General features: G+C 46.4%; 1 long non-coding RNA gene across 2 annotated transcripts in view; it reads right to left on the reverse strand.

Moving 5' to 3' along the window:
- Window positions 1-974: 974 nt before the first annotated feature.
- Window positions 975-9,044, reverse strand: part of LOC109370811 (uncharacterized) — a 141,866-nt gene continuing 133,796 nt past the window's right edge. For both annotated transcript variants that reach the window (XR_014887785.1, XR_014887786.1), the window contains exons 3-4: window positions 7,492-7,622; window positions 975-3,324 (exon numbers count right to left, since the gene is read on the reverse strand). This is a non-coding gene — a long non-coding RNA (uncharacterized LOC109370811). The remainder of the gene's footprint in view (window positions 3,325-7,491; window positions 7,623-9,044) is intronic.

Raw genomic sequence — 9,044 nt, forward strand, 5'->3', positions numbered from 1 at the left:
AACTTCCCATTTATCCCATGGCATTTGTACCAAAGCCTCAGACTACACACTTAATGGGATGCTTTCCACGTGTTTCAGTTACTGCAGTGCATCACAAACATTTAGGGCTGTACCGAATTAGCCAATAATGATTATAACTTAATGGCAGTGATACAACACCACCAAAGAGATAGCACTGCTGTTACCATCTAAGAAGGGCAGCACACCATCACTGTGTGAGTGAAGTCCCTTTATATGGCAGTGTTTAAAATACAGCACGCAAGAAATTAGAGGCACCTATGATGTGAACCTCAGCTGGGGTCTAGCTCCCTCAGGTCTAGCTGTGCTTGCTGATCTGAGTGTGGAAGCTATCTCTGTATCAGAACAAATCTGTCAACAATATTTGTGCAGAATCATAAACATAATAAATCTTGCCAACTCCCCTGTGAACTGGCTATTGATTGCATTCATCTCTGAGGCTTTGTGATACTGGAGCTGGAGGCTGCAAACATAAATACAGCCATGATGCATTGCATATGCCATAGCTTAATTTACTATGTTTGATTTGAGGCTCAGTTTTGGAAGACCCTCGGCATCTAGCCTAAGGCACCCTGCACAGTCTAAGAAATAACACAGAGATCCCAACAAACCACATGTCAGCCCTCAGGAGTTGAACTGAGGGCACATGTGTGCGACTGTGAGCAGAGCAGATACCTCTGCAGCCAGCACGAGGGGTGATGCCCAAAAAGCCAACCCAGAGCCACGTCCTGGCAGTTCTCCAAAATGCCTGAGCAGAGAAGCTCTGCAAAACTGAGTATCCACTATTGGTAGTGGAAAGAGATTGATATTCACCATAAAATCTGAAATGGGATGTATAATATCTCAAAGGTGGTTTTTGTTCTTCTTTTTTTTAGTCAAATATCACGTTGTTTCTTAAAAAAAAAAAAAAAAGATTTATCTTAAGTAACTGGTAACTTAAAAAAAAACCCAACAGCATAGTTCAGAATGATTTATTTGCTTTCTCTGGCAATTTCTGAGTTACAAAAGTGCAGTTTTGATACAGAGCTGTTTATTACATTCCAATCTACATTAGGTCTTCCTGAAAGTTCAGCATTCTGGGTCTACAACAAGGAGCCTCCCAAAGATGCTCTGCAATCAGCTCAGCTCTGCCTGCGGTCAGAGCAGAGGATGGAGCCAGGAATTCTCAACATTCTCATCAGAGCTCTGCCAGTAACTCTCTCAATTACAATTAGTTCAAATCTTCCAACTTGTGCTTCACTTTCAGCACCAACAGAATGGAGCAGACTTATGGAAGATCAGGATGAAATGGAGCCCCATAGGAACGAGCACAAATTTTGCACTGATTGGGATGAAGACGTCATCCCCAGCTGGGAGGTGTTCTGCTCCCTAAATGGCCTCAGCAGCACCGAGATACCATGGGATGCTGAGCCCTGTTTTCCCAACTCAGAAGTGAATGGATTCTCTTTGCACCCGCGCAAAGCTTCTGAATTTATGAAGTACTGGAAGAGTTTGTTATTTTGTAAAATGCAGTGTCCACAAACTGTTGATGTGTTTATGGGTTAAGTACAAAAGCAGAAAGTCTCACAGAAGAACTGACCCTCCAGTCCCAACTTTTCACTTTAAATTTATCTCTGCTGCTTGGTTGCACAGAGCACATCTTCCTCTCCCTCTCACAGCCCTTTCTAGCCCCCTTCCCTGACTTTTCCCCCACAGACGCAGGCTGCTCCTGGCTCAGACCACGTGAAGAAACACCTCCAAGGAAGCTCCAAGGAAGACTTTTTAAGGCAGGAAGTGTCTTCCCTGGTCCAAAACAGACGTGTGAGGACAGCCCAGGCAAACCATAATGCCGACAGCCGCAGTCTGTGCCCATGGAGAGCACAAGAGGTGCATCCTCACATCCTGTCCCAAGAACATATACAGCATCTGAGCCTCACGCCCTGAGCTCGAGTGAAGGATTCATCCTGTGCCTCTCAATAAGATGTCAGTGTCACTTTGTCGACGGATCTAAAAGCAAAGTCTCCTGCAGACCTGTGTGTAACATCCAAAACAAGAGACAAATGCCTGAGATGGATTATGCATGAATGCAGTGACAACTTGGCAGCCTTTGCATTGTGCAGTTCTGTCTATTCCCAGTGTCTGAGAACGGGTGGCAAAGAGAATGCATTTAACAAGAAGAAAAAGACATTAAACATCAAACGTCCCTTTGCTTCTGACAATTAATTGAGAAAAAAACCTCATAATCAGTTGCAGATTTGCCTGTGTGTAGCTAGCGTGACTCTGCTCAATAATCACACTGCCATCCGGAGCAGGGAGCTTGGTTCTCATCTCTGTGTTACACGGGGACAGGGAGGCAGCGGACGGAGCAGAAAGGTTAAAGGTGGCTGGGGGAGGCTGCTGGTGGTGTCACTGTCTCCAAATCAGCCATAAATAATGGAAACCAGCGTGGTCTTCAGTGCAGCCTGAAACCCGCTCCGTATCAGGAGCTGTCAGTGGGAATACGTGCACAGAAAGCTGCCCTGCAGCACTGAGCAGGCAGAGAGCATCGCAAGGATGTGGCACTGTGAAGGAACCACCCCTGAACCTCGTGAGGTCCAACAGATCCGAGTCTTGCACCTGGGTGGTGGCAATTCCTGCTATCAATACAGGCTGGGGGATGAAAGGATAGAGCCTCACCTGGAGTGCTTCATCTGGATATGGATTCCTACAGGAGAGACACGGACCTGACAGAGCGCCAGGCTGGGGGTGGCTGGGGCAGTCAGAGCCCCTCAAAGGGTGTGCTGCTCTCTGGCAGGGAGGTTGGGGCACAGTTGTAGTGTTACTGAAGTTAAAGCCAATTGATTCCTCCATGTTAACAGCAAAACCGATTCCTGCAGCTGCTGTCCCAGCCACTCCCCTGTTACAGTACGGAGAGATCAAGCGCAGCCCTGCATCGTTCTGCCCCCATTGCTTTCACACAGTGATGTGAAATGGATAAAACAAACAGGCTGATCAGAGATACTCAGACCTCTGTGCTCATCCCTGGAGTGAAATAACTGCAGAGTGGTGGCACTCCTGACCTCCTCCCACGTGAGTTTGTTGCTCTGTGTTCCAGAATTAAGCACGCTGAACAAGGGATCCCTGCTGCACGCAGCAATGAATGGCAATGAATTAATTGGAAATGGTTCAGGAGAGCTCTGCAGCAGTGGGAACTGGTGGTGCTGAGCTCTTCCAGGGCAGATCCTGGAAGGACCTGGATGGATTCCAACAGCAGAAGAAAGGCACTTGTGCTCTGCCTCCCTGATGCTTTGGGTCTTCCCTCTGTCTGTGGGTCACATTTGCTATCACCTGAAAGCAAAACAGCCTTAAAAGTAAGCATGCAAGCAAATGCGCTAATCTCTTAGGACAGCACACAAGTGTTTATATAAATGATACCACTCACTTCAGGCTGAATTTAATCATCAAAGGAGAAAAAGCATGGTTTGTTTGGTCTTTTACTAGTCAAAAATGGCTGGTATTTAATAAGCCCTGGAGCCAGATCTCAGTAGGACAGGCTTTTTATGGGCCAGAGGCACCTACCGTACCGTCCCCTTCCACACACAGCCACTGACCTATGTCCAGCTGACTTGAATTTACCTCCTAAATCTGATGCTTCGCCCAGTTAGATCAAAAAATAAAAAAGAGAGAAACATGGCATTTCTAGACCACAGTTCTTGGTGTCACTACACATTACTGATAATTTAGGAATGCTACAGAACATCTCAAGTTTAAAGTACTTTCATGGTTCCAATGGAGAGCTAAAACAGATGGGGTTTCAGTGTGACCTTTCAACCCACCAAACACCGCTGACCCAGATTATAGTTCAACAAAGCTGCTCTTGGATTCATATTACATTTTGGGAGAAGCAACAGGGTTACAGTGAGAAGGGGCCAGCACCTCGGTGCTACTCCTCACGCAGATGTCTTTGTGCCAAAGTCGGTGCTCAGTGCTTGGAGAGAGCCTCTGCTATCTGTTGTAAATGCTGGGAAAGGAATTCCGGGATGGGAGAAACAATAGCTGTGGTATTTCACTGGGAAATCAAAGACGGGGTCAAAAAATCAGTAAAAAAGGGAGAGGTGCTCCAGGTGAAAACCCATTTCTCCCACATTCAGGATTCCAAAAGCAGGAGCTGCAGCTTTCTGGTGGCAGCCATGAGGGGCTGGCTGTTATCACAGGGGGGCTGCAGGGCAAGGGCAGTGTGCCCACCCTGCTCCAGCCCATCCCACCAGGAACTGCAGCCCGAGCACAGAGCGCCCGGCACCGCAGCACCCTGCTAACATTGATGGAGTTCCTGTCAATGTGCTGGTATTGTAGACACGACAGCACTAAAAATAGTGCCGGTATTTTTTTAGCAGGCTTGTTGTTTTCAGGAGCTCCAAAAATATAAAGGGTTCCATAAAAGCTAAGAACAAGCTTGTGAAATAGTCTCACTGGAATACAAAACCACTTGAAAATATTGTTTGTTACATTTCCCTATGAACTCAACAATAGACCAAGCACAGCCTTCTGCTAAAACGCTGGATTTATTTTACTGAAAATTTCTTTTACTGTAAGAAAATATAGGGGAACACCCCATGGCACTTAGCTAGTTTTTATCTGTTCTAGGCAGCAGCCAAAGTCTGGGCTCTCTCAAAGTGTTTCTGAAACACTGTCACCATGCCAAAAACTTCTTCCTTCTCTTTGCCCCCCATGATAAAATGTTCACGATCCAAACCTTAATTGTCTCTGCCTGCAACGACAAAACCAGAACAACTCCATGTCCTTCAAGGGGAGATCAGCTGCTGGAGAAGGACCGAGCTCGTCTTAACCGCCAACAGACTGACACGTGTCCTAATTGTGAAATCTGGATAGCCATTTTCAAAGCAGCTTTTTGCAACTGCTGCCCACGTCTATGGCTGCTTGCCCTCCACGTTGCTCCTCTGCTCTCTCATCCAGCACGAGGCTGTCGAGGCAGAAGAGAACCACGAGGTACCGCTGGGGAATTTCCCAGCACATCATCCAGGAGCCTCGGTGCTGAACAAGTAGGAGCTTATCACCGTGTCACTGTTCTGTAACTGAAAGAGGATGACGATGTGCTGGTGGCTTGCCAACATTTTGTGTTGCAACACTTTGCAGATTATACCGTACGATAAAGGCGCTGCATTTAATGAGTTTTGTCAACTTGGTTATCGCTTTCACATCGCACAAAGCGAGTTTGGGGCTAGACTAGCAGTGATGCAGCCCCTTTCATCCAAAAATTTCAAAGTGATTTGTCCGCATTAATCACATTTCAAAGCTGCCTTGTGAAATATCCGTGTAGGCTCCTTAAGAGCATCAGGAATGGCCACAGCCATCCTGGTCCATCCAGAGCACAGCAGAGTCCCCAGGACGCACTCAGCCCTGCAGTGTGTGCTGCCAGGACACCCCCAGGCACTGCTGGCTGGAATAGCACTGCATGGAATTTTCTTCCCTGAATTAAGAACCTACCTAAACTTTCAGCATCTGTAATATCACCTAGCAGGAAGAATGCAGTTTAAATGTGGAGTATGTTAAAAACGATTTCCTTTTCCCTACTCTGAATCTGCCTTCTGGTCACTTCATTTGAGTTCCTGCTTTGCTGGAAGAGTCATTTCCTGCCCACCTTCTGCAAGCCACTCAGGCTTTGGAGACATCGACCCCTTTCCAATCCTTTCTTCTCAAAACAGACCATCCAGACACACCGTTGTATTTACATACCTGATTGCTGCATATGTGCCAAGCTGCCACTGTAACCAAAGCTTCAAATCAAACCTAAAATCCTCATGGAAACGACTCAAAAAGGTTTGCCATCCCACAGGTACAATGCTGGAGCACACTTGTCACACCTCCCCTCCCCACTTTGAAACCAAAGAGCCCTGCACAGAAGGAGGGACTGTAGAAGCAGCCAGGAGCTGTGCAGGTTGTGTGATGGGAGTGATGGACACTGCCTGCGAGGTGTGCTGTGTTGCCCTATTGGAAGGATGGAGGGAGGCAGAGATTAGCATTCAAAAACAAAGGAGTTTTATATTTAGATGACAATGAATACATACAGGTACTCTTTCCTCATCTTCTCACACCACTTATTTTCTGTTTTTAATTACTTTAAAAACTCTAATTTTGAAAGATTATTATTTCTTTAATCAATTTTTTTTCCCCTGCACCCCGAATGTGGGCTTCATGTTCCAGCAATGACTGCAAGTCCAAATGAGACAGATTTTCTGTCCCCACCCATGAAGAACAGTTGATTCACTTAAAACTGTGCCAAGGTCATATGTAAATCTTTCTAATAGGAGCAGCTGCTGGACTCACAGCCCAGGGGGTAAACACAAGTTCTGTTCGTGCGGCTGCCCCAACCCCAGCCCCAATTGCATTCTGGTGGATAAAACCACATCACCATGAGCTCGCTGCAGCCATGGCAGGTAATTGAAAAGGAGAAACGGAGCCCACGTATGCTCTGCTCAAGCAGCAGGAGGAAAGCTTGCATAGGAAAATGTGTAGGAAAATGTGTCTGGGCTCTCCAGAGCGAACTGGCACTGTCCTCAGGCAGCCGTGCCAGTCTGCAGCACATTAGGGTTTGGCCCGTGTTTTCTGTTGGGAAAACAACCTGCCATCTGGATTTCATCCTGTTAAACTCCTTGTGTATATTTTATTTGTATATATCCTGTAACTGACAGAATGTTTTCTACAGTTTTAGGATATGCATAAAGAGGATACCTGGGAAAAAAAGCTCTGAGGTGCTAAATGGAAACAACAGCCTTTCTGCTCCGCTCTTCTAAAGCCTGTCTGACAAAAATACCTGGAAGAAGCTAAGACAGGGAAAGACTAAATCAAAGCTGATGAAGAGGATAAGGGCCCGGAGAAAGTGCAGGTATGAAATCTGCACCTGAAACCCTCTGAATATCTGAACTCCTTTGGTGGCAATCAGATTTCTCTGCTTTGGTGGCAGGATGTCAGCTATCTACAACAGACTTCACTTGTCCTCTAGAAAGCATGTAAAATTAAGATTACCTTCTTCAACACATGAGCTCTCACTACACTGCTTGTCTTCTCTCCCTTCACACCCCCAGACTTGGACTGGCCATCATCTTTAATATCTTTCACTGTGGATGGTTTCTCCCTATTTTTTTTTTTTTAAAACAGCAGTTGCAGACAGATCAGCCTGCAGTGCTCCCTCTTGTTTGTTTGGAAACCAGATGCAAACAGATGCAAACCATTCCTACTGCTAATCTGATGAAGGATGAGCAGCCAAAGAAATCCTTTGGTCATCTCAAGAAATAACATTGTTTAAATGGAGGAAAACTGTTCTTAATTAAGAGTGGAGTATGGAACATACAGAACTTACAAAGACAAGACTGGGGAGAAACACTGCTGCTGTTGTCCTGTCCTGGCAAGATATCAATGACACCAAAACACCAATCCCAGCAACTCGGGCTGTTCCAGACAATCATCAGCAAAAATAAAATGGCTCCACCTACTCACCAGTGAAAAATGTATCTCCTGAAAAGAAGTCCTCCAGCTTTCAGTCATTCTGAGCTTTATGCAGTATCTTGTAGCTTTTCCTGGTGCTGTTTTTGTGATGTTGACAATCAAATCTCCAAGTGACATCAATACTGGTGGGACAAAAAAAGAAATAAAATGAAATGGCCACAGCATAGACATTCTGGAAACTCAAAGCAAATAATACATTAAAAATGCACTGAAAAACAACAACAACAACAACGTATTGGATCTTAATTAAGAGCTTTCCTTTATTATAGAAAGCAAAATCATGAACAGCTTGTGTTTAAACTTCTATCAGTGTTTCCAAACAGTCAAGGAGTGTCGCCAACAAAATACGCCGTGTGGCCGTGCACAAGAAAATCATCAGCTTGGTTGGACCAGAGTGCATTAACATCTTCCAGCTTAATGCCAACACAAGTCCACCAAAAAGTAGCCACATAATTCACCATCTAAACTTCTGCATGAATCACAGGATCCTATAATTGCCCCCAAGTGGCAAAACCACAAGCATGGAAGCAAATGAACCACGATAAGAGTCTCTCATTTTAAAAGCATCATAAAAGCCCGAACACAAAGCCTAGCAAGCAGTGCCCTTCTCCACATGGCAGAGCTTTGAGCTGGCTGCATTCACCCCCTGGGTGCAGCCTGTGCATTTCTACGTGCTGGAATTCGGCCGCTTCGTGACAATATTCCAGACATGGAATTAACACTTCTGAAAGCTTTCAGGGATCAAACGTTGCCCCCCTTCACAAATTTTTTCGTACCGAGGGCATGATGAGGCAGCCTGGCTCAAGCTGGAAAAATAGCTCAGATGGCACTGCAAGGGGCTGTGGTGAGAGGCTGGGGCCAAGAGTCCCCTGCCCTGCCTCTGCCTTCATCCCTGGGGCATGGATCTGCTGCCAGAGGTCCTTTGGGAGCTTATGGACAGAGCACCACATGCAGGAAAGCGCTGTTTGTTCTGGAGTTACTCGGGCAGTGAGCACTGTGCAGAGCTATGGGATCCTTGGGGCCCAGCATGCAGCCCCACACCGGGATGGAGCTGGGTCCTGCCAGCAGGAACGTGGGTGAAGTGAAGGGCAGCACCCATCCTGGGACTGACACAAAGTCATTCCTTGCAGCCAGATGAGGCTGCTTGGGTAGGTGGCACATCCAGAGCAAGCAGCTGCGCTTCGGCTCCTGTGTGGACAGAGATTGCTGCTGCTGTGGTGTTGAAGGAGCCGTGTTACACATCCCGCACCCACGCTTGTTGCAGTGGGAATTAGGTGCTTGGTACAGTATTTGCAAGACCTCAACTGGGCTGGGCTGGGCTGTCAGAGCTGTATTTCAGTGGGTTTTCAGGTGCCTCAAAGCCCCTTTTGACAACGTGTTCCTTCAGGCACTGTCTTTCCTGGGGATGGCTGACTAAACAGAAGTTTCAACATTCATGTCATAAATATCTCGAGACAAGCCTGTTGATTCAGTGAAATGTGTGGTTGGCTCCTATTGTAAATGCATTCACAGAAAACCTCACAGTGCGCTGCCGCTTGGGACTG

The sequence above is a fragment of the Meleagris gallopavo genome, chromosome 22 (genome assembly GCF_905368555.1).
Source record: "Meleagris gallopavo chromosome 22, MGAL_WU_HG_1.1, whole genome shotgun sequence".
In the NCBI taxonomy this organism is placed as follows: Eukaryota; Metazoa; Chordata; class Aves; order Galliformes; family Phasianidae; genus Meleagris; species Meleagris gallopavo.